At 48.1% G+C, this 20,135-nt stretch overlaps 1 protein-coding gene across 2 annotated transcripts in view; it reads right to left on the bottom strand.

The window, feature by feature from the left end:
- The window catches only part of Hck (HCK proto-oncogene, Src family tyrosine kinase), a 63,828-nt gene extending 51,263 nt beyond the window's left edge, over nucleotides 1-12,565 (bottom strand). Inside the window, exon 1 of one of the 2 annotated variants that reach the window (XM_045156369.1) lies at nucleotides 12,452-12,565. The gene's annotated coding sequence lies outside the window, so the exon portion shown is untranslated. Of the gene's footprint in view, nucleotides 1-11,385; nucleotides 11,635-12,451 lie in introns of those variants that run through there. The other variant, XM_045156368.1, reaches the window with a different exon arrangement.
- Between the last annotated feature and the right edge of the window lie 7,570 nt (nucleotides 12,566-20,135).

Here is a 20,135-nt window from a genome sequence, read left to right as displayed (position 1 = left end):
CTAGTGGACATCTTGGGGTCACCCCAACTCCTCATCTATCCCCCTCTCTTGGAGCCTCAGTTTCCTGAGGTAGAGCTGAAAGCTTTGTTCACACATGGAGACAGCTGGGTCCCGATCTCCATTCTGTCCTCTTACAAAGGAGTCCTTTAAAACGCAGTCCAGGCCACAGCCCCTCTGCTCAGAGCACCCAGAACTCCTGTGCTGCTTGGATCAAAGCCTTGGACCCCTCCATACTAGGGCTATTCCAGCCTCTCACAGATCTTCCTTCTGCGCGCCCCCTCTCTCTCTTTCCTCTGACTCCTCTCTCTCTCTTTCTCTCTCTCTCTCTCCCCCCACTACACTCTGTATCCACATCACCTCCTTGATGTTCTTCAGAACTTGCCAACCGCTTCCACCTTAGGGCCACAGCACAACTGCCTTCTGGAAGGTTCTTTACCCAGAAAACTCCTTTTACTTCATCAAGGTCCCTTCAAAGAGTGCACCTTCTTAGACTGGCCTTCCCTCATCACCCTGGCTAGGACAGGAACCCCATCCTCAAGACCCATCACTCCCTGGCACTGGCCTGGTTCTGGCCACCTCTTTCCACGTGGCCTGAAGTGCTCGGGTATCTAGTGGCAGAAGGACAGTTGGGCAGTGGCACCGGCTTTTGAGCTTCAAAGCCAGTGCTGTTTCCACAGGCTGCTCCGGGTCAGTAAGGGGACCGGGCAGGGTGCCATGACGTGCCTGGGTCTGACGGAACTCTTCCACAGCCCGATCACGCTTGCTTCCGAACTGCCCCGGGCGGGGGGTGTGAAGCTACTACCTGTTGTTTGCTCTCCTAGCCTCTCCGGGTTTCTCTCCACATCCATACACAACGCATCCTCTAACAAATTCCCTGACACTCCTATGGAAGACTTATTCTCAAAGGAGCTAGATGACCACACTCATTGCACTGCCTGGTGACCTGCTGGGATGCAGGACGCATTGGGGCTGTGGCTTTGCCTCCTTCACTATGACATACCAGTGTGTGAAATTAGGGGACAGTGTGCCCAGCAAGTTCCTTTGGTATAAGTGGACCCCTGGGAGCCCAGGTTTCCCATCAGCTGTCACGAAGGTGTCCGGACAGACAGGGCTCTCTGGTTTGCACATTTCTCCTTGCAGAACAAAGTCACTCCTTGCTGGAGCTCAGTGCCTTGTTCAGACAGGCTATGGGGGCCAACTTGCCTCATTCTAACCTGCGGCGTTCCTGCCAGCTGCTCCAACCTTGTTCCCCACAGACAGAATCCTCAAAGCTGGAAGGTCAGGGGCTGGGGAGGTAGCTCAGTCAGTAGAGTGCTTGCCTAGCATGCACAAAGCTCTGGGTTCAAGCCTCAGCTCGGCATAAACCAGATGTGGTGGAGCATGCCTTTGGTCGCCGCACTGGAGAAGTGGAGTCAGGCAGATCCTGGGGACTTGCTGGCCAGCCAGTCTGACCACTTGGTGAGTTCCAGGCCAGTGAGAGACCTTGTCTCAAAACGAAAGGAATGACATCCAATGTTGTCCTTTGACCTCCACATACATGTGCACACATGTGCACCAGATTACATGAACATGAAACACATACACAAAAGGACCTATATGACCACTAAAGCTACAGGTTCATGTGTGTGTATGTGTGTACTGCAGGCATCACAAGGTGGCATTCTTTTTTTTAAATCTAATTTATTTTATTGCCTACTTATTTATTGAGAAAGAGAGAGAGAATGGGCACACCTGGGCCTCCAGGCATTGCAAACAAACTCCAGACACGTGAGCCACCATGTACATCTTCTATGGGTTCTGGGGGAATAGAACCTAGGTCCTTGGGCTTTGCAAGCAAGCGCCTTGATGGCTAAGCCATCTCTCCAGCCCCCGATGGTATTCTTCTTATGCCTGTGTCCCAGCTGAGGTTACTGAGAGAGAAGGGGCTTGCCTGATGCACGCAGCCTCTCAGCTCAGGTTCTGTCCACTCTACTATTCCTCACTTCTCTAGATGACATGAGGGTGAACTCTAATGCTGCTGAAGGTACCCTTCTCTCCTGGGCCCAAGCACTTCAGGGTGCGGCTGGGAGCTCAGGCCGTGACTCTGAGGGTGAAGTGGGCATGCAGGTCTCAAGGGAACACCTAGCAGAGGATGTAGAGTCATGCTGGGGTGCTGCACATGTACCCCAACCACAGACCAAGGACAGGGCACATTTCACACTCAAGCAAGGGTTTCCTCCATGTCATCTCCCGCACGTCTGAAAGTACACACTATGCCCAGGCCTATAGAACCACGGTGGGGACCAATGTGCTCTGGGAGTTTGTCTAGAAATTAGAGGTTGGGCTAGAGGTGTAACGTCTGCTGCTGTCTGGCTAAATGTATATACTATGCTCACCAAACTTGCCCAGGAAGCACTTCTCTTAATGTTCCTACCCATATATTAATGTTACTCTCACTTTTGGTTAGAGAAGCTTCTCTTTTCAGATGGCAGTGACCTTGGGATGACTCAGAAGGCACCATGGTGCTGAGAAGAAGTGACAGAAGAGTGCTCAGCACTGCAATATCTCTATCACACCTTACTAGGCTCAGGGTCTAATGCGGAAGAGGTGGCAGAAAGAATGTAAGAGCCAAAGGAAGGGTAGGACTCCTTACAACGTGCTTCTCCAGACACAAAATGGCCTGGATATCCATGACCTCACAGTGCCTGACACTACCTACACAAGACCATCATAATAGGAAGAAAAGACCATGACATCAAAATAAAAGAGATGATTGAGAGGGGGAGGGGATATGATGGAGGGTGGAGTTTCAAAGGGGAAACTGGGGGGAGGGAGGGAATTACCATGGGATACTGTTTACAATTATGGAAGTTGTTAATAAAAAAAGAAAGTAGAGGCTGGGGGCTAGGGAACTGGCTCAGCTGTTAAAGGTGCCTGCTTGTAAAGAATGCCAGCCAGGGTTCAATTCCCCAACACCCAGGTAAAGGGATACAAAGTGGTGCATGCAGCTGCGATCTCAAAGTCCCCTGCCACAATGGGAGGTATAGCCAGGAGAATCCTAAACTCAAGGGCCAGACAGTCTGATGTTCTTTGGCAGTCAGAAGCACTAAGAGACCCTGTCTCAAAGAAGATAAAGAAGGGCTGGGGAGATAGCTTAGCTGTTAAGGCGTTTGCCTGTGAAGCCAACGGAACCAGGTTAGATTACCCAGAATCCACGTAAGTCAGATGTATAAGGTGGTGCATGTTTCTGGAGTTCAGTTACAGCAGCTGAAGGCCCTGGTGCGCTCATTCCCTCTCTACCTCTTTTTCTGTCCTTCTCAAATAAACAAATAAAATAAATATTTTGTTTAAAAAAAAAAAAAGAAGATAGAGGGCTGGAGAGATGGCTTAGCGGTTAAGGCACTTGCCTGCAAAGCCAAAGGACCTCGGTTCGAGTCCCCAGTACCCACGTAAGCCAGATGCACAAGGTAGCGCATGCATCTGGAGTTCATTTGCAGTGGCTGGAAGCCCTGGTGCGCCTGTTCTCTCTCTCACTCTGCCTCTTTCCCTTTCTCAAATAAATAAGGATAAAAGAATTTTTTTTAAAGAAGAAAGATTATAGGTACTTTGAAGTTGTCCTCTGACCTTCATATGCACATGGCGGCATGTGTGCCCATGTAGTACCCCCTCACACACAGATAAAAACATTTAAAAAAAATATACCATTTCCAAAAAAGAAAAGAAAGAAAGAACAGGGAAAATGAAGGTACCACTAACTTGCTGTGTGACTTTCTCTAGGCTCGACTGTAAGAATGAGGAGCCTTGGCAGGCATGACAGGAAGCAGGCATGAAAAGTCAAGCAGCCAGAAGAATTCAGTCCATGGTCTGTGGGTCCCCTGGCAACGAATGTGCCTCTCCTCACACCTGGGAGAAACCTGCCCACCACCAATGGCTTGGCTGGGATGAAATTAAGATTCGTGTGTTTTCAGGCTGGGGGTGCAGCTCAGTGGTAGATCCCTTGCCTATCATGCCTGAGGCCCTGGGTTTGATCCCCAGAACTTTGTAGTTAGGGCTGGAGAGATTGCTCAGTGATTAAGGCATTTACCAACAAAGCCTAACGACCTAAGTTCGACTCCCCAGGACCCATGTAAAACCAGATGCACAAAGTGGCGCATGTGCCTGGAGTTTGTTTGCAGCCTGATGTGTTCATTCTTTTCCCCTTTTCTTCTCCTCACCCCCATCTCTGCATACCCTAGGCATGGTGGCGCAAGCCTTTAATTCCAGTACACTGAAGGCCAAGGTAGGAAGATTGCTGTGAATTTGAAGACACCCTGAGGCTACATAGTGAATTCTAGGTCAGCCTGGGCTAGAGTGAAACCCTACCTTGAAAAAAGAAAGAAGGAAAGAAAGAAAGCAAGACAGGGAGAAAAATGTACACTTTCCCCAGCCATAGGGATGGGGATGGCAGTGGCAATGTCAATATCTTGTTATTAGCACATGGAAAATAGCTAGTGATTGTGGGAAAAAGAAGAAAACTGGAATTCTTGGAAGAATGTAAAAGGATAGAAGCCATTTTGGCAGTTTCTCAAATGTTAAATAGAAATGGGTACTGGGGCTGGAGAGATGGCTTAGCAGTTAAGGTGTTTGCCTGCAAAGCCAAATGATCCCAGTTTGAGTCCCTAGGACCCACGTAAACCAGATGTACATGGGGGTGCATGCGTCTGGAGCTTGTTTGCAGTGGCTGGAGGCCCTAACATGCCCATTCTCTTCCTTTCTCTCAAACAAACAAACAAACAAACAAATAAACAAATAAAATATATTTTAAAATGGGTACTGGGGAGATGGCTCATTGGATAAAATACCTGATTTCAGACCCCAGACCTCACATAAACAGCCAGATGTTGTGGTGGGTGTCTGTCATCCCAATTATGCCTACGGGGTGGGGGGGGGGAGGAGAGATGGAGACAAGAAAATCTCCCAAGCTAGGCGTGGTGGTGCACAACTTTAACCCCAGCACGCAGGAGGCTGAGGTAGAGAGACTGCCTTGCGTTCAAGTCTAGCCTGGGCTACAAAGTGAGACCCAACCTCAGAGAGGGGGAATTTCCCAGAAGCTTGTGGGCCAGCCACCCTGTTAAATGCAGCAGTGAGCAACAATGGGAATGACAGACCCTACCTCAAACAAGGTGGAAGGTGGGGGCAACACCTGAAGTCACCCCCCGACCTCCACACGCATGCAGTGTGCACACACACATACACACACTCACAAAGTTAAACAAAAATAATTTTATGACCGAGCAATTCCACACCTAGCCATCAAGCCAATGAAGCAGAGGAAGTATACAAACACACCCATGTGCACCAACAGCACTGTTCACAACAGACGGAAGGTGAGGACTATTGAGACCTCCACGCACCTGTGAATAGATAAACCAATATGGTAGAGGCGGGAGGATCGCCGAGAGTTCGAGGCCACCCTGAGACTACAGAGTGAATTTCAGGTCAGCCTGGGCTAGAGGGAGACCCTACCTCGAAAAACCAAAATAAATAAAATAAAAATAAAAATGATTAGTTTTATAAGGTTATGTGGCTGTCACCTCATGATGGTTCTACCTGATTGGAGTTGGAATCACCCAGGAGACACAACTCTAGGAGTGTCTGGGAGGGTGTTTCCAGAGAGACATTAACTGCATAAGGAAGATACACTTTTATTTGGTGGTGGTGGGGTTAACATAAGAGGTTCTTTCTTTGCATTTTCTGTCACCTTATTTCTTTTAAAACTTTTTTATTTTGGGGGGGCTTTCAAGGTAGGGTCTTGCTCTAGCCCAGGCTGATCTGGAATTCACTATGTAGTCTCTAGGTGGCTTCAAACTCACGGCGATCCTCCTACCTCTGCCTCCCAAGTGCTGGGATTAAAGGCGCGTGCCACCACGCCCGGCTTTTAAAACTATTTTTATTGACCACTTCCATAACCATAGACAATAAACCATGATGATTCCCCTCCCCTCCCCCATTTTCCTTTCACAAATCTGCTCTCCATCACATCCCCTCTCTCCGCCCATTAGTCTTTTATTTTGATGTCATCATCTTTTCCTCCTATTATGAGGGTCTTGCGTGGGTAGCACCAGGCGCTACAAGCTCATGGATATCGAGGCCAATTTCTGTCCGGAGGACTGTACTGTAAGCAGTCTTTCTTTCCTTTGACTCTTACATTCCTTCCGCCACCTGGAAGACCCACTCTTAATGAGGATGGCACCATCCCATGGGCTGGGCGCCGGGACTGAAGAAAGCAAGTAGAGCAATGACGTTCATTTCTCTCTCGGGTTCCTCACTGTGGTGGACACAATGTGACCAGCTGCCTTACACTCCTGCTGCTGCAGCTAGAGAAAAGCTTTCAGCCCTATCTTGCTTGCCAAGATGGGCTGTACTCTCAGACTGTGAGCCAAAATACACCCTCCTTTCCTTAAGCTGATTTTGGTCTGTCTTTTGGTCACAGTGACAAGAAAAAGTAACTCATACACACCTCAATTTCCAATATTGAAAAATTGCAAGCCATATGAGAATGTTATTTTAGCAAGGTTAAGCAAATGTGGACTATTATGCATCCATTTAAAAAGCCAAGGATGTTTGGGTGGCATGGAGAAGTGTTTGCGATGTAATGTCGAGCACATAGTGGGATAAAAACTGTATCACAGCACCATGCTAAATAGAAGGTACGCAGAGAACATATAAGTCACACTGAGGTGATTGTAATAAGAAAATGCAGGGCTGGAGGGATGCTTGGTGGTTAAGGCGTTTGCCTGCAAAACCAAAGGACCCAGGTTCGATTCCCCAGGACCCACGTTAGCCAGATGCACAAGGGGGCGCACACGTCTGGAGTTTGTTTGCAGTGGCTGGAGGCCCTGGCGTGCCCATACTCTCTCTCCCCCTTTTTCTCTGTCAAATAAATAAATAAATAAACATTAAGAAAATGCCTGCACAGGGCTGAGCGTGTGGCTCAACTAGGAGAGTATGTGCCCAGGAAGAGCTTGCAGGAAACTCTACGTTTGCTCCTTAGCACTGAATAAACTGGGCATCGGGGTACATGCCTATAACTGAATGCAGAAGTTCAAGGGCTTCAGCTATATAGTGAATCTGAAGCTGTCTCAAAATAAAGGAAAAAAGATCATGCTTCCATTTTTCTTTTGTAGCTTTGTTGGGCACCAGGCACTATGGTCAAGGTAGAAGGAGCTTATCACAGCAGGGAGCATGTGGCCTGGAAGAATGGCCCTGCTCTAGAAAGATCAGGGAGAGCTGGACAGATTGCTTAATGACTAAGGTGCTGCCTGCAAAGCCAAAGGACCCAGGTTCGACTCTCCAGGACCCGTGTAAGCCAGATGCACAAGGGGGCGCATGCATCTGGAGTTCGTTTGCAATGGCTGGAGGCCCTGGTGCACCCATTCTCTCTCTCTGCCTATTTCTGTATCTGTCTCTCAAATAAATAAAAATAAAATATTTTAAAAAAAGATCTGGGAGCCCCACAGAACTGACTTCTCTCTTTTCTCTTCCAGACTCCCTTTCAGGCCTCAGTACCCATCTCACATGAACAGAGGGGTGGTTCAGCCTTTTAGCATTTTTTTCTCAAGAAATGCCTGCACGCATGCACACATGCCAAAGCCACACACCTTGACTCAGCAATAGTGTTTGTTGTGAATGCCTAGGGGCAACCTGAATGTCTAACAGTGGTCAAATGAGGGGAAAAAAACAAACCAAAACAAAACAGCTGGGACAACCCCACCACAGTTAGAAGGAATGAACAAGACATTTGGTTCTCATCCTGAATCGAGCTCAACAATTTGCTGACAAGAGGGGAGAAGACAGAAATTTCAGAAGAGTCTCATAGTTAACACTCATCAACTGTAGTGTCCCCCGACCTTAGTCAGAAGTTTCGCCTTCCACAGGCTCAGACCTGAAGTCAACCATCGCCTGAAAACATTTTGCAAGGAATTCCAGAAACAGTTCATAAGTTTAAAGTTGCATGCTCTTCTGAGGAGGGCGATGAAACCTCACAGTATCCTCCAGCCCACCTGAGGCAGGAACCATCCCTCTGTCCAGTAGAGCCACGTGTAAATGTTCTATGTGTGTGTTCAAGTCACTCTTGGTTTACTTAACCATAGCTCCAAAGCACAAGAACAGTGATGCTGTCAACTCAGGTCCACTAAAGAAAAGACGTGTATGTGTATCTACATGTGTATGGTGTATATGTATGTATGGAATATATATCTTGTGATCAGGATACATGGGTGTAGATTGTTTTATTTATTGGAGAGGGGGAGAGGGGGCAGATAAGAGAGGGAATGGGCACACCAGGGTCTCTAGCCACTGTAAATAAACTCCAGATGCTTGTGCCACCTTGTGCAGGTGGCTGACATGGGTACTGGGGAATTGAACTTGGGTCCTTAGGCTTTGCAGGCAAATGCTTTAATCACTAAGCCATCTCTCCATCCCCCCCTCTTTATGGAAACAGGGTCTCCTAGCCCAGGCTGGATTGAACTCTTGCTATGTAATAGAGGATGACCTTGAACAAAATCTTTTTTTTTTTTTTTCGAGGTAGGGTCTCACTCTGGCTCAAGCTGACCTGGAATTCACTATGTAGTCTCAGGGTGGCCTTGAACTCTCAGTGATCCTCCTACCTCTGCCTCCCAAGTGCTGAGATTAAAGGTGTGTGCCACCACACCCGGCTTGAACAAGATCTTGATCCTCCTGCCTATACACACGGAGAACACTTCTGTGTACTACTGATGTCTACAGCTATGTTCAGTGAATTGACAAAGGACAGACTGAAAACACCAGAACTTGTGAAAGTAATTGCTACTAGGGAAGGTGGGAAAGAGGACTGAGAAGGATACACCATGGGGGCACTGAATTACTACCCGTTACTTAAAAAAAAATTGTTTTATAAAAAACCTTAAGCATTTGGCTGGACATGGTGGTGCACGCCTTTAATCCCAGCACTCAAGAGGCTGAGGTAGGAGGATCACAGTGAGTTTGAAGCCAGCCTGAGACTACATAGTGAATTCCAAGTCAGCCTGGGCTAGAGTGAGACCCTACCTCAAAAAAAAAAAAAAAAAAAACCAAGCTGGGTGTGGTGGCACACGTCTTTAATCCCAGTTCTCCGAAGGCAGAGGTAGGAGGATAGCCATGAGTTCAAGGTCAGCCTGAGATTACATAGTGAATTCCAGGTCAGCCTGAGCTAAAGCAAGACCTTACCTCAAAAAATAAAACAGCAAAAAAAAAACAAACAAACAAAACAAAACAACTCAACCAACCAACCAAACAAACAAAACTGAGGCAGAGGCCTGGCAGTTGTCTCAGTGGCTAAAGGCACTTGCTTGTAGAGCCTGATGGCCTGGGTTCAAGTCCCAGCAGCCACATTTAGCCAGATGCACAAAGTAGCACATGTATCTGGAGTTCATTTGCAGTGGCAGGCATCCCTGGTGTTCCCATACACTTTCTTTCTCTCAAATAAATAAATAAAAATATGTAAAAATAACTAAATAAATAATCTGAAGCCAACATGATGAAATGCTGGCATTTGTTGGCTTGGTGGTAGATTCCTGGGATACTCAGAATACTGTTCCCTTAAACACCTCCCTTCTTCCCCTAAAAGAGAATGATGAAGGGCTGGAGAGATGGATTAGCGGGTAAGGCGCTTGCTTGCGAAGCCCAAGAACCCATGTTTGACTCTCCAGATCCCACATAAGCCAGACACACAAGGTGATGCAAGCACGCAAGGTCACACATGACCACTAGGTGGCACAGACGTCTGGACTTCGATTTCAGTGGCTGAGGCCCTGGCGCACCAATTCTCTCTCTCATGGTGAGAAGACCATGGGATAAGGGCAGCACTCTTGAGACCTTTCCGGGTCAGCCCTAGGCTTTGCCTGTCCTTCTCAAGGGGGTCCTAGACAGCAGCATCAGCCTTTGGATTGCCAATTCTCAGGGCCCAACACCGGACCTCCCAAGTGAGAGCTAAAGTGTGAGGATGTGGGACGGAACACTGGTGCGTGTACCTGCCGCTCGCTGCTCTGAGAGCTTTCCTTCCATCTCAATTTAACCTTAGAAAGTGATGGTCATCCCCAACCCTAAATCTGAAATGCTCCCACATCTGAGACTTAGTGAGCGCTGACGGGACGCTACAAGCGGAAAAGCCCACACCTGACCTCATGTGACAGGTTACAGTCAAATGCCCAGTATGGGTGCGCTGGAAGTACTGTGTGGATTACATGTCTAAGGAGTATATAAGAGTACATGAATTTCGTGTTTGGTCTTGGGTCCCACCCCCAAAATACCTCATTCTATACTTGCTGATATCCAAAGTTCCAAAGCAACCAGAAATCTAAAACACCTTTGGTCTCAACCAATTTGGATAGGGGACATAGCACCTAGATTACGATAGTCCCCGGCTGAAGAGATGGCTTAGTGGTTAAGGCGCTGGCCTGGGAAGCTTAAGGACTCAGGTTTGATTCTCCAGTACCCACCACGTAAGCCACATGCACAATGTGGTGCTTGTATCTGGAGTGTTCTTGCAATTGCTGGAGGTTCCAACACACTCATTCTCTCTATCTGCCACTCTAAATAAATAAGTAAATAAAACTATTTAAAAAAATTTTTAAACAAGGTGGTCCCCATCCTTCCACTGTGGAAACTGAGACACTCAATCTCCTACCCAATAAAGTCACTTCTTCCCTCCACCAACCAACCAACATCACCTCCACAAACACCACCTCTCAAACGCTCAACTAACTCCACAGCTGCCTGCCTCAAAGCCACTTAAAACAGGTCCATTTCACAGATGAGGAAGCAGAGATTCTGAGAGCAAGAGTGACTTGCCCAAAGTCTCACAAACACGAAAATGACCAGCCGACAGCATTGTGGCCTTTGTACAAGAGGATTTTTACAGTGTCACCCAGACCTGCCGGGGGTCATCAGGGAGGTTCACAGGAAAGAGAAGGAGGAGGAGGGGGAAGGAGGAGGCAGCTTACCACCCAGCTGCAGCCCTGCCAGGGTGTGGCGGGCACATCACTCCTCGGCCCAGCTGCCCCTTGCCTGCTGCCAACCGACGCGACCCACCCACCCCCACAGGGAACTGTCTGGGCCTTTCCCTCCCCTCCCGCTTCTTGTTTTTTTTTTTCCTTCTTCGGAAGGGGAACCTAGATGGCCAGAGGGGCCCAGCTCAGCATAGCTACTCACTGGTCTAAGCTTCCGCGACCTCCCGGGCTATCATCATCCCGGGGTCTCCTCACCTGGGCACCCTCCACTTGCCGCCTTTGCCTCATCTCACCGCCTGGGACGCCCCCTTGCTCCCCACGCTGACCCTAGCAGGACCCCGGCTCCCTCCTCCGTCCCAGGTCCCCAAGCGCGGGGCCCACCTGCCCATCAGCCACTTACCTGGGCGCCCGCTCCTCGCCTCGCGGGCAGCCCGGATCCTCGCAGCTCGAGCGCCCCCCCAGCTCAGCTGTCCCCGGCGTCCCGGGGTGCCCGTGCCCAGAAGAAGACGCCCTGACTTTCGGGGACTAGAGGCCGAGGTGGTGGCGCTCCGAGGGGCCCCCGGGCGCCGCGGGTCTCCTGGGGCTCTGCTCCGCTGGACTGTCCACTCCCCTCCCCGTCGCCTCTGACCCGCCGCGGCTGGACCCAGGGACTCGGTGGCACTCACAGGCCATCGGGGTGTCCTAGCCGCGCCCTGAGCCATACCAACCCCGCCCCACAGTGCCCTAACACCGCCCCCTAAAATCCTAACTCCACCTCAGCTCCCCAAAACACCCAACCTGTTTCTGGCTCCCGGGTTCCTAAATCACCCCCAAATAATTGGAATGTCACCGAGTGGAGGTTATTAACGCTGCTTCTAAGGGTCCCCGAAGAAGCAAAACCGTGGCCGTCCGCCAGCTTCCTGCACCCAACATCCTAAGGCCACTCCCACCCCCCAATGCATTTGAGACCTGCCTGATCATTTAGCCCGGCCCAAGGATTCGAACCCGCTGGTCCAAAAGCGTCAACACCAGGTCTCTTCCTCCCTAAAGCCTCACCTTGTCCCCTAAAAGATCCTACCGTACACACCCCCACCCCTTGTCAAAGAGCAGGACGCGAGTCCCCAAGATTTGCCAAACTCCAGGATTCCAATACTGCTCCTGGTAGAGCCCGCTTTCCAGGGTTCGTGTTCTGTGTGTGTGTGTGGGGGGGGGGGCTGAGGATCGAACCCACGGAAGTCTACACACACCTGAGCTACACATGCCCACCTCCAATCTCCAGGGTTCTAATGCCACCCATTACAAATTATCAACCCTGCCTTCAGGAATCCACGAAAGGATTCTACCCGCCTACTCTCAAGATTCGAACCCTGCCCCCCGGGAGGTACCTAGCACACTCTCTTAAGATTCTGCCCCCCACTGCCAGCGTTCTGATCCTTACCCCCTCCCCTCCTCCCTTCCCCTGGCTCTGCCAGTCCATGCCTTCTTACCCAGCCCGCCAGCACGCAGACCCAGTTCTTCCAGCTGTCTGTGGTCAGCAGTTTTCTTTCACTGACCCGGTGCTATTCAAAGGCCATGCAAAGTTCCTAGCCAGTTCCCCTACCCGCCCGCAGGAACTCCAGGAAGGATTCGGGCCAGCTCAGAGGACCTCCCAAGTTGAAGGGGGGCGGGAGTCTGTCTGGAAGGGAGTTGAGGCCTCCAGGAGATGGATTCTTGGCCAGCATGAGCCAGGGCAGAGCACAAAAGACCTGGGCTGTCACTCTGAATTGTGTGGTACACCCCCCCCCAAACGTACCGGACTCCTACTGTACCCCATTTGTTCAGCAATACTGTATTGGCACTGTTCTGGGCCAGGGTATCCACAATGACTTTTATACCAACTCTTGCTGGGGGTGGGGGTGGGGGCTTCCCTGTGCATGCTGGGATATTTAACAGCACCCCTGGGGTTCCACCCACCAGATGCCAGGGGCACCTCACCCACCCAGTTTTGCCAACCAGAAATATTTCTGTACCTGATCAAATTAATGTCCCCTGAAGGAACAGAAAAAAGCAAAACAAACAAACAAACAAAAACAACCAAAAAACAGGTACCCTTCTAATGTTTGGCATATATAAATACCTTTTTGGGTATCTGAATGGTGAGCATGTGTACACATGTTTGTGTGTAAATGCTTGCATTTGCATGTGGAGGGCAGAGGTCAACATTTGCAAGTCTTTCTCAATTGCTCTTTCTATTATTATTAGTTTTTCAAGGTAAGAGCTCGCTCTAGCTCAGACTGACGGGGAATTCGCTATGTAGTTTCAGGGTGGCCTAGAACTCATGGAGATCCATCTACCATTGCCTCCCAAGTGCTGGGATTAAAGGTGTGCACCACCAGGTCCAGCTTTTCTACCTTATTTTTAAAAATATTAATTTATTTATTTGAGAGAGAGAAAGGAAGATATATATAATATATATATATATATATATATATATATATATATATATATATATATGTATATATATGGAGAGAGAGAGAGACCACCAGGGCCTGTAACCACTGCAAATGAAGTCCATACTTACACACCACTTTGTGCATCTGGCTTACATGGGTACTGGGGACTTGAACCTGAGTCCTTAGGCTTTGCAGGCAAGTGCCTTAACCATCTCTCCAGCGCTCTACCTTATGTTTTGAGATAGGGTCTCTGTGGTGGTTTGATTCAGGTGTCCCCATAAACTTAGTTGCTCTGAATGCTAAGTTCCCAGCTGATGGAGATTTGGGAATTAACACCTCTGGAGGCAGTGTATTGTTGGGGGCAGGCTTATGGATGTTATAGCCAGCTTCCCCATGCCAATGTTTGGCACACTCTCCTGTTCCTGTTGTCCACCTTATGTGGGTCAGGGGGTGATGTCCACCCTCTGCTCATGCCATCATTTCCCCTGCCATCGTGGAGCTTCCCCTTGAGCCTGTAAGCCAAAATAAACCTTTTTTTCCCCACAAGCTGCTCTTGGTTGGGTGATTTCAACCAGCGATGCGAACCTGACTGCAACAGTCTCTCACTGAAGCTAGAGTTCACTGGCCAGCAAGTGAGTCATCCTGCTGTCTCGGCCTTCCCAGGGCTGGATTACAAGTATGTGACACTCTACCTGTCTTTTACATGAGTTCTGGGAATTTGAACTCAGGTCCTCATGCTTGTATGCAAGCACGTCACTGACTGAGTCACATGCCCAGCACCCCTTTCTATCAGAACAGGTAATGTTTTGATTTGCTGGAGCCCTGTTTGCTCACTCTCAGGTCGCTTCCTTCCACCACTGCTGTTGCTCTCCGGCCATGCTGCCGAGGGAAAGCTGTGCTCACCCTTCGATCCTTCAGTTTATTCCTTCCATTCTGCTAGTCAAGACGCCTAGGTGGCTCAGTTTCACACTACTGCAAATGAAGCCACCATGGCCATCCTCCCTTTATGCACCCCCGTAGGAATTTTGTGAAGACTTACTTTGCCAAGAATGACAGATGCTTACAGAATGGCCGCTGACCTAGTCTCTTTTTCACTGTTTCCTCACCTTTTTTTTTTTTTTTTTTTTTTGTATTTTCGAGGTAGGGTTTCACTCTAGCCCAGGCTGACCTGGAATTTACTGTGTAGTCTCAGGGTGGCCTCAAATTCATGGCAATCCTCCTACCTCTGCATTGTGTGCCACCATGCCTAGCTCCCTACCTTTTCTAAATAAATAATTTTTATTTATTTTTATTTGAGAGAGAGAGAGAATGGGCACTTCAGGCCTTCAGCTGCTATAAACAGACTCCAGACGCATGCACCACCTTGTACACCTGACTTATGTGGGTCCTGGGGAATTGAACCTGGGTCCCTTGGCTTCACAGGCAAGTGCTTTAACTGCTAAGCCATCTCTCCAGTCCATGTTCCCCCACATCTATACTGACTCCTGGTGGCATCCACGGCTTCAATTAGAGTTCTCGGGACACAGTCGTGAAAGTAGTCTGTAGGAGATGCCGACATCGCCGGCCAGGGACCGGGCGAATGAGACTGAGATGGGAAGGAAGCCACGTATGGAAGTGTCAAGGAGCAACCTACCACGGGAGGCAGCTACAGGTCCGCCCTGCTAAGGCCTCTTGGCAGTGCAGAGTAACCACAAGAGTTATCCATCTGAGCCAAGGGCACCGGGCTGTCATACTCCCACACCCATGGGGTGTTTGGTGAGGGATACCTGGGCGGTACTAAGCCTGCGGCATTTCCAGCCTGCCTCGTGCATGTTTCCAACACTAGGGCCTCCAGGAAGAGAAAGACAGGTCCAGGGAAGTCCCAGGGGACATCAGAGGGCTATGGTCACATCAGCTATATCTCTTTCACAGGTGCCACTCTTGTGGCCCAAGGACACAGAGAGCTGAAACATTCTCGTTTACAGGCTATTTTCCAATGTACACTTTTTTTTTTTTTTTTTTTTTTTTGCTATCAAAGTAATGTTGCAGTAAAAATCCTATACATGTTCTGAAAGTTCCTATGAAGTTTATTTTGATGCACCATTGTAAATATTCAGCTTGATGAGGTCGTATAGATAATATACATCAGTCCAGTCAAGATATGGAACATTTCTTTCACCACCAAAGTTTCCTTAGGTCCTATGCCAGTTAATTCTTCCCACCCTTACACATGATACTCCATGATGATACATGGTACTACCAACTGACTTTTTTTTTTTTTTCTTTTGGTTTTTCAAGGAAGGGTCTCACTCTAGCCCAGGCTGATCTGGAATTTCAAGGCTGGTCTTGAACTTACAGCGATCCTCCTACCTCAGCACCCCAAGTGCTGGGATTAAAGACATGCCTGGCAGAGACATGTCGCTTTTGGGATTTTCATACCACATGTTTCAGTAGTTCATTTCTTTGCATTGTTGAGTAGTGTTCATTAGTGTAGACAGGCCACTGTTTATCCACATACTTTTTCTTGGGATATTTTGTATATTTATTTGAGAGAGAGAAAAAGGCAGAGAGAGAGAGAGAAAGAGAGAGAGAGTGAGCGGATGGGTGCACCAGGGCCTCCAGCCACAAATTCCAGATGCATGCACCCCATTGTGCATCTGGCTTACATGGGTCCTGGAAAGTTGAACTGGGATCCTTTGGCTTTGCAGGCAAACACCTTAACCACTAAGCCATCTCTCCAGCCCAGATTTGAGCTGTTTTTAGGGGGTTTGCTATCTAAATAAAACTACTATGAAGATCCACATGCAAGTCCTTGTGTGGCCATATCTTTATTTCTCTTCAGTACATGCTTAGGACTTGGTTGCTGGGTCAGAGAACAAATATATGTTTAACTTCACTATAAACTGCTAAGTTCATTGTCAAAGTAGCTATACTGTTTTATGTTTCCATCAGAAATATATGATTTTTCAGTTCCTCTAAATACCTGTCATTTAATATTGTCATTGTTTTAAAATTAATTTTATTTTAGTTTTTACTTATTTATTTGAGAGAGAGAGAGAGAGAGAAGGAGAGGAATTGGCAGGTAGAGAGAGAGGGAGAAAGAGAGAGAAAAAATGGGTGTGCCATGTAGTTACTGTAAACAAACTCCAGATGCAAGTGCCCCCTTGTGCATCTGCTTACATGGGTCCTGGGGACTTGAACCTGGGTCCTTTGGCTTTGCAGGCAAGTACCTTAATTACTAAGTCATCTCTCCAGCCCATAATACTGTCTTTTTGTTTTAAATTTAGAGATATTTTATTAGATTATGGGTAGAACTTAAGAGAAGGAAGAAAAGCTCCTGTACAGCAGGAGGGGGTTTCTGGAAATGCAAAAGCCCACCCAGAGACCCACTGTGGTTTTTTTCTAGGTACGGATGGGTCAGAATTGACCAACCCTGTTGCCAGGGTACTTTGCAGAGGATCAGGTTGATTGTCATTTTTTAATTTAGAAAATTCTATCTCAGCCAGTCATAGTGGCTCATACCAGCACTCTGGAGGCTGAAGCAGGATGAGTGCCGTGAGTCTGAGGCCAACCTGAGCTTTAGGGTGAATTCCAGGTCATCCTGGACTAATGTGAAACCCTGCTTCCCCCACCCCCCACCAAAAAAAAACAAAAACCAAAAAACCAAAAAAACCCAAAAAACAAACAAGGGATTGGAGAGATGATTCAGCAGCTAAGCTGTTTGCCTGCAAAGCTTTATGACCCAGGTTTGATTCCCCAGTGCCCAGGTAAAGCCAGATACACAAAGTGGTGCATTCATCTGGAGTTCACTTAGCAGCAGCTGGGGGCCCTGGTGTGTCCATTCTCTCTGTTTCCCTTCTCTTCTCTTCTCTTCTCTTCTCTTCTCTTCTCTTCTCTTCTCTTCTCTTCTCTTCTCTTCTCTTCTCTTCTCTCTCTCTCTGCTTGCAAATAAATAAATAATTTTTAAACACATAAATTGGGCTGAAGAGATGACTTAATGGTTAAGGTGCTTGCCTGTGAAGCCTAAGGACCCAGGTTTGATTTCCCAGTACCCATAAAAGCCAGATGCACAAGGTGTCACATGCATCTGGAGTTCATTTGCTGTGGCGAGAGGCCCTGGCTTGCCCATTCTTTTTTTTTTTTTTTTTTAATTTTTTTTTTGTTCATTTTTATTTACTTATTTGAGAGTGACAGAGAGAGAAAGAGGCAGATAGAGAGAGTGAGATTGAGAATGGGCGCGCCAGGGCTTCCAGCCTCTGCAAACGAACTCCAGACACGTGCGCCCCCTTGTGCATCTGGCTAACGTGGGACCTGGGGAATCGAGCCTCGAACTGGGGTCCTTAGGCTCCATAGGCAAGCGCTTAACCACTAAGCCATCTCTCCAGCCCATCTTGCCCATTCTTTCTCTCTATCTGTCTATTTCTCTCTCCCTCCCTCTCCATCAAATAAATAAATTAATTAAATATTTAAAAATATAAATAAGTAATCCCATCTAACTTTGATATTTGCATCAAAAAATTTCTACACTCAGAAAACTTATTCTAAAACTGTACCTTGCCAGTCTTTGAAGTGGCAAATATTTTGCTCATTCCTTCATGCATTCATTCAGTGCCATGGAGACTATATCTGATCACATTAGGTTTTAAATGCTACATCTCTGAAGCCAGAATGGAGCTCAAGCCTTAGCATTTGTCATTACCAGTGGAGTGATGTAAAAATCAGGCCACATCTCTGAACCTCAATCTCCTCATCGGTCAAATGGGAATAAAATGGTATTTACCCAAGGGGGTCATTGCAAGAATCAAATATAAGCACAGGGCTTGGTCATGATGTGTACAGATGGCCAATTGCTACAGTATGTCTGTGTCACTAGGACTTGAAACAGCTACTAGTTTTGTTATAATTTGGAAGTCACCTGTGGTCCACCTTGCCTTGTCCCCAAGAGAAAAGGAGCAGCATGTGATTTAGAAAGAAGCTGTCGCTGGGTGGGTGATGGGCCCTGTTGAGCACAGGCCATGGAAACCTGGAATGGCCCTTGTTGGGGCTGAAGTCTGGGGAGCTGACTTGGGACCTGAGGCAGGAGGACACCCTGGGCCAGGAGTGTCTAGATCAGTTCTAGTGTCTTTTCTGTCCCCAGATGTGTCTGGTCTCTCCATCAACATGCACTGGTGAAGCACATCGTGAGGGATGGGTGCCCGGCTGGGTGGTAGGGAGGATGAGAAAGCCCACCCCTGGTCTCAGGGATTTTTCAGTTTAATGAAGGGCATGAAACAAATAGCTCTATAAATAAAAGCTGGTTAAAAATTGTAACATGTGCTTCAGAGGGTTGGAAGGGGCACCGGGGGAAGGTAGGGCGGCTTCCCAGATGAGGCAAGCAGAGACCAGCGCAACAGAGAGCCAGCGAGGCAAAGAAAGGAGCCGCGGGGACTTGAAGGTGGCCCCTTGGCATTCATGCCTGGTCCTTTCCATCTCTGAACAGAGCTGGTCTGGGTCAGCAAGGAGATGCAGCGGAAAGGACAGCATGTGCCTGCTGAGACTAGGACAGGAGCCAGAGACGCGGCTCCATGCAGCCACCACCTCCAGCCCGAGGAGTTCTTTTCAGAGAAGGTAAAGCTGGGATTCTTTTCTTCGTCACAGACAAGAGTGTGGGATGAGTTAGTATGAAGCAGAGCTGCAGTTTATTAGGAAGAGAATTTAACATGGATTAAACCACAGAGGATTATTAGAAAGAGAGGCTCTCAGGGAAAGGATTAGATATTCCCAAGCATGGATGTAGGCTTCCCAGGAGAAAGGCACACTTCAGTGTCTCAGCAGTACCCAAGACAATTGTGGAGGCTCTCAAGTTTATCTCGAAAGGTTGTGGGGACGGGAGCACTTCCCTCGCTGCCACCACTCCCAACCTATCAATGTTATTTTTAAAAAACTATTTTATTTACTTCTTTATTTGAGAGAGAGGAAGATGGAGGTGGGGAGAGGGAGAGAATGGGCACACCAGAGCCTCCAGCCACTGCAAAAGAACTCCAGATGTATGCACCCTCTTTTGCATCTGGCTTATGTGGGTCCTGGGGAATTGAACCTGGGTCCTTTGGCTTTACAGGCAAATGCCTTAACCACTAAGGCATCTCTCCAGCCCCAAAATATTTTCAATAAAATGCCAACTCTACTCCGTACTGACCACTCCTGAAATTCTTATTATTCTTCCTCTTCCTTCCTCCCTCCCTCCCTCACTCCCTCCCTTCCTTCCTTCCTCTCTTTCTCTCTCTCTCTTTTTCTTTCTTTTTTTTTTTTTTGTTTTTTGTTTTTTGTTTTTCGAGGTAGGGTCTCACTCTGGCTCAGGCTGACCTGGAATTCACTATGTAGTCTCAGGGTGGCCTTGAACTCTCGGTGATCCTCCTACCTCTGCCTCCCGAGTGCTGGGATTAAAGGCATGTGCCACCACGCCTGGCTCTCTCTTTCTTTCTTTGCCTCAGTTGAGGTCCCTAAAAGATTACTGGAACTCCTCAGGTTACTGAGGGTGACATGTGGAGTTGTGCCTCTGTCCCTCTCGCTGCTGACATATTCCACACAAGAGCCTGGGACAATGCACAATCACTGTTCTGTTAGAAGCAACTCTCCAGCTTGTTTGTGTTACAACTCACAAAGAATTAATGAGTATAGACACACGGAAGGGTAAGCTAGGAAAGGTTTATTTTAGGAAAATGAAGCAGAAAGTAAAGCAGAAAACCCCCGAGCTAGGAGGGGCCCGCAGCTGGTAGTTTTC

This window comes from Jaculus jaculus, chromosome 8, assembly GCF_020740685.1.
Source record: "Jaculus jaculus isolate mJacJac1 chromosome 8, mJacJac1.mat.Y.cur, whole genome shotgun sequence".
Classification (NCBI taxonomy): Eukaryota; Metazoa; Chordata; class Mammalia; order Rodentia; family Dipodidae; genus Jaculus; species Jaculus jaculus.
This window is presented reverse-complemented; position numbering and strand designations above follow the sequence as displayed.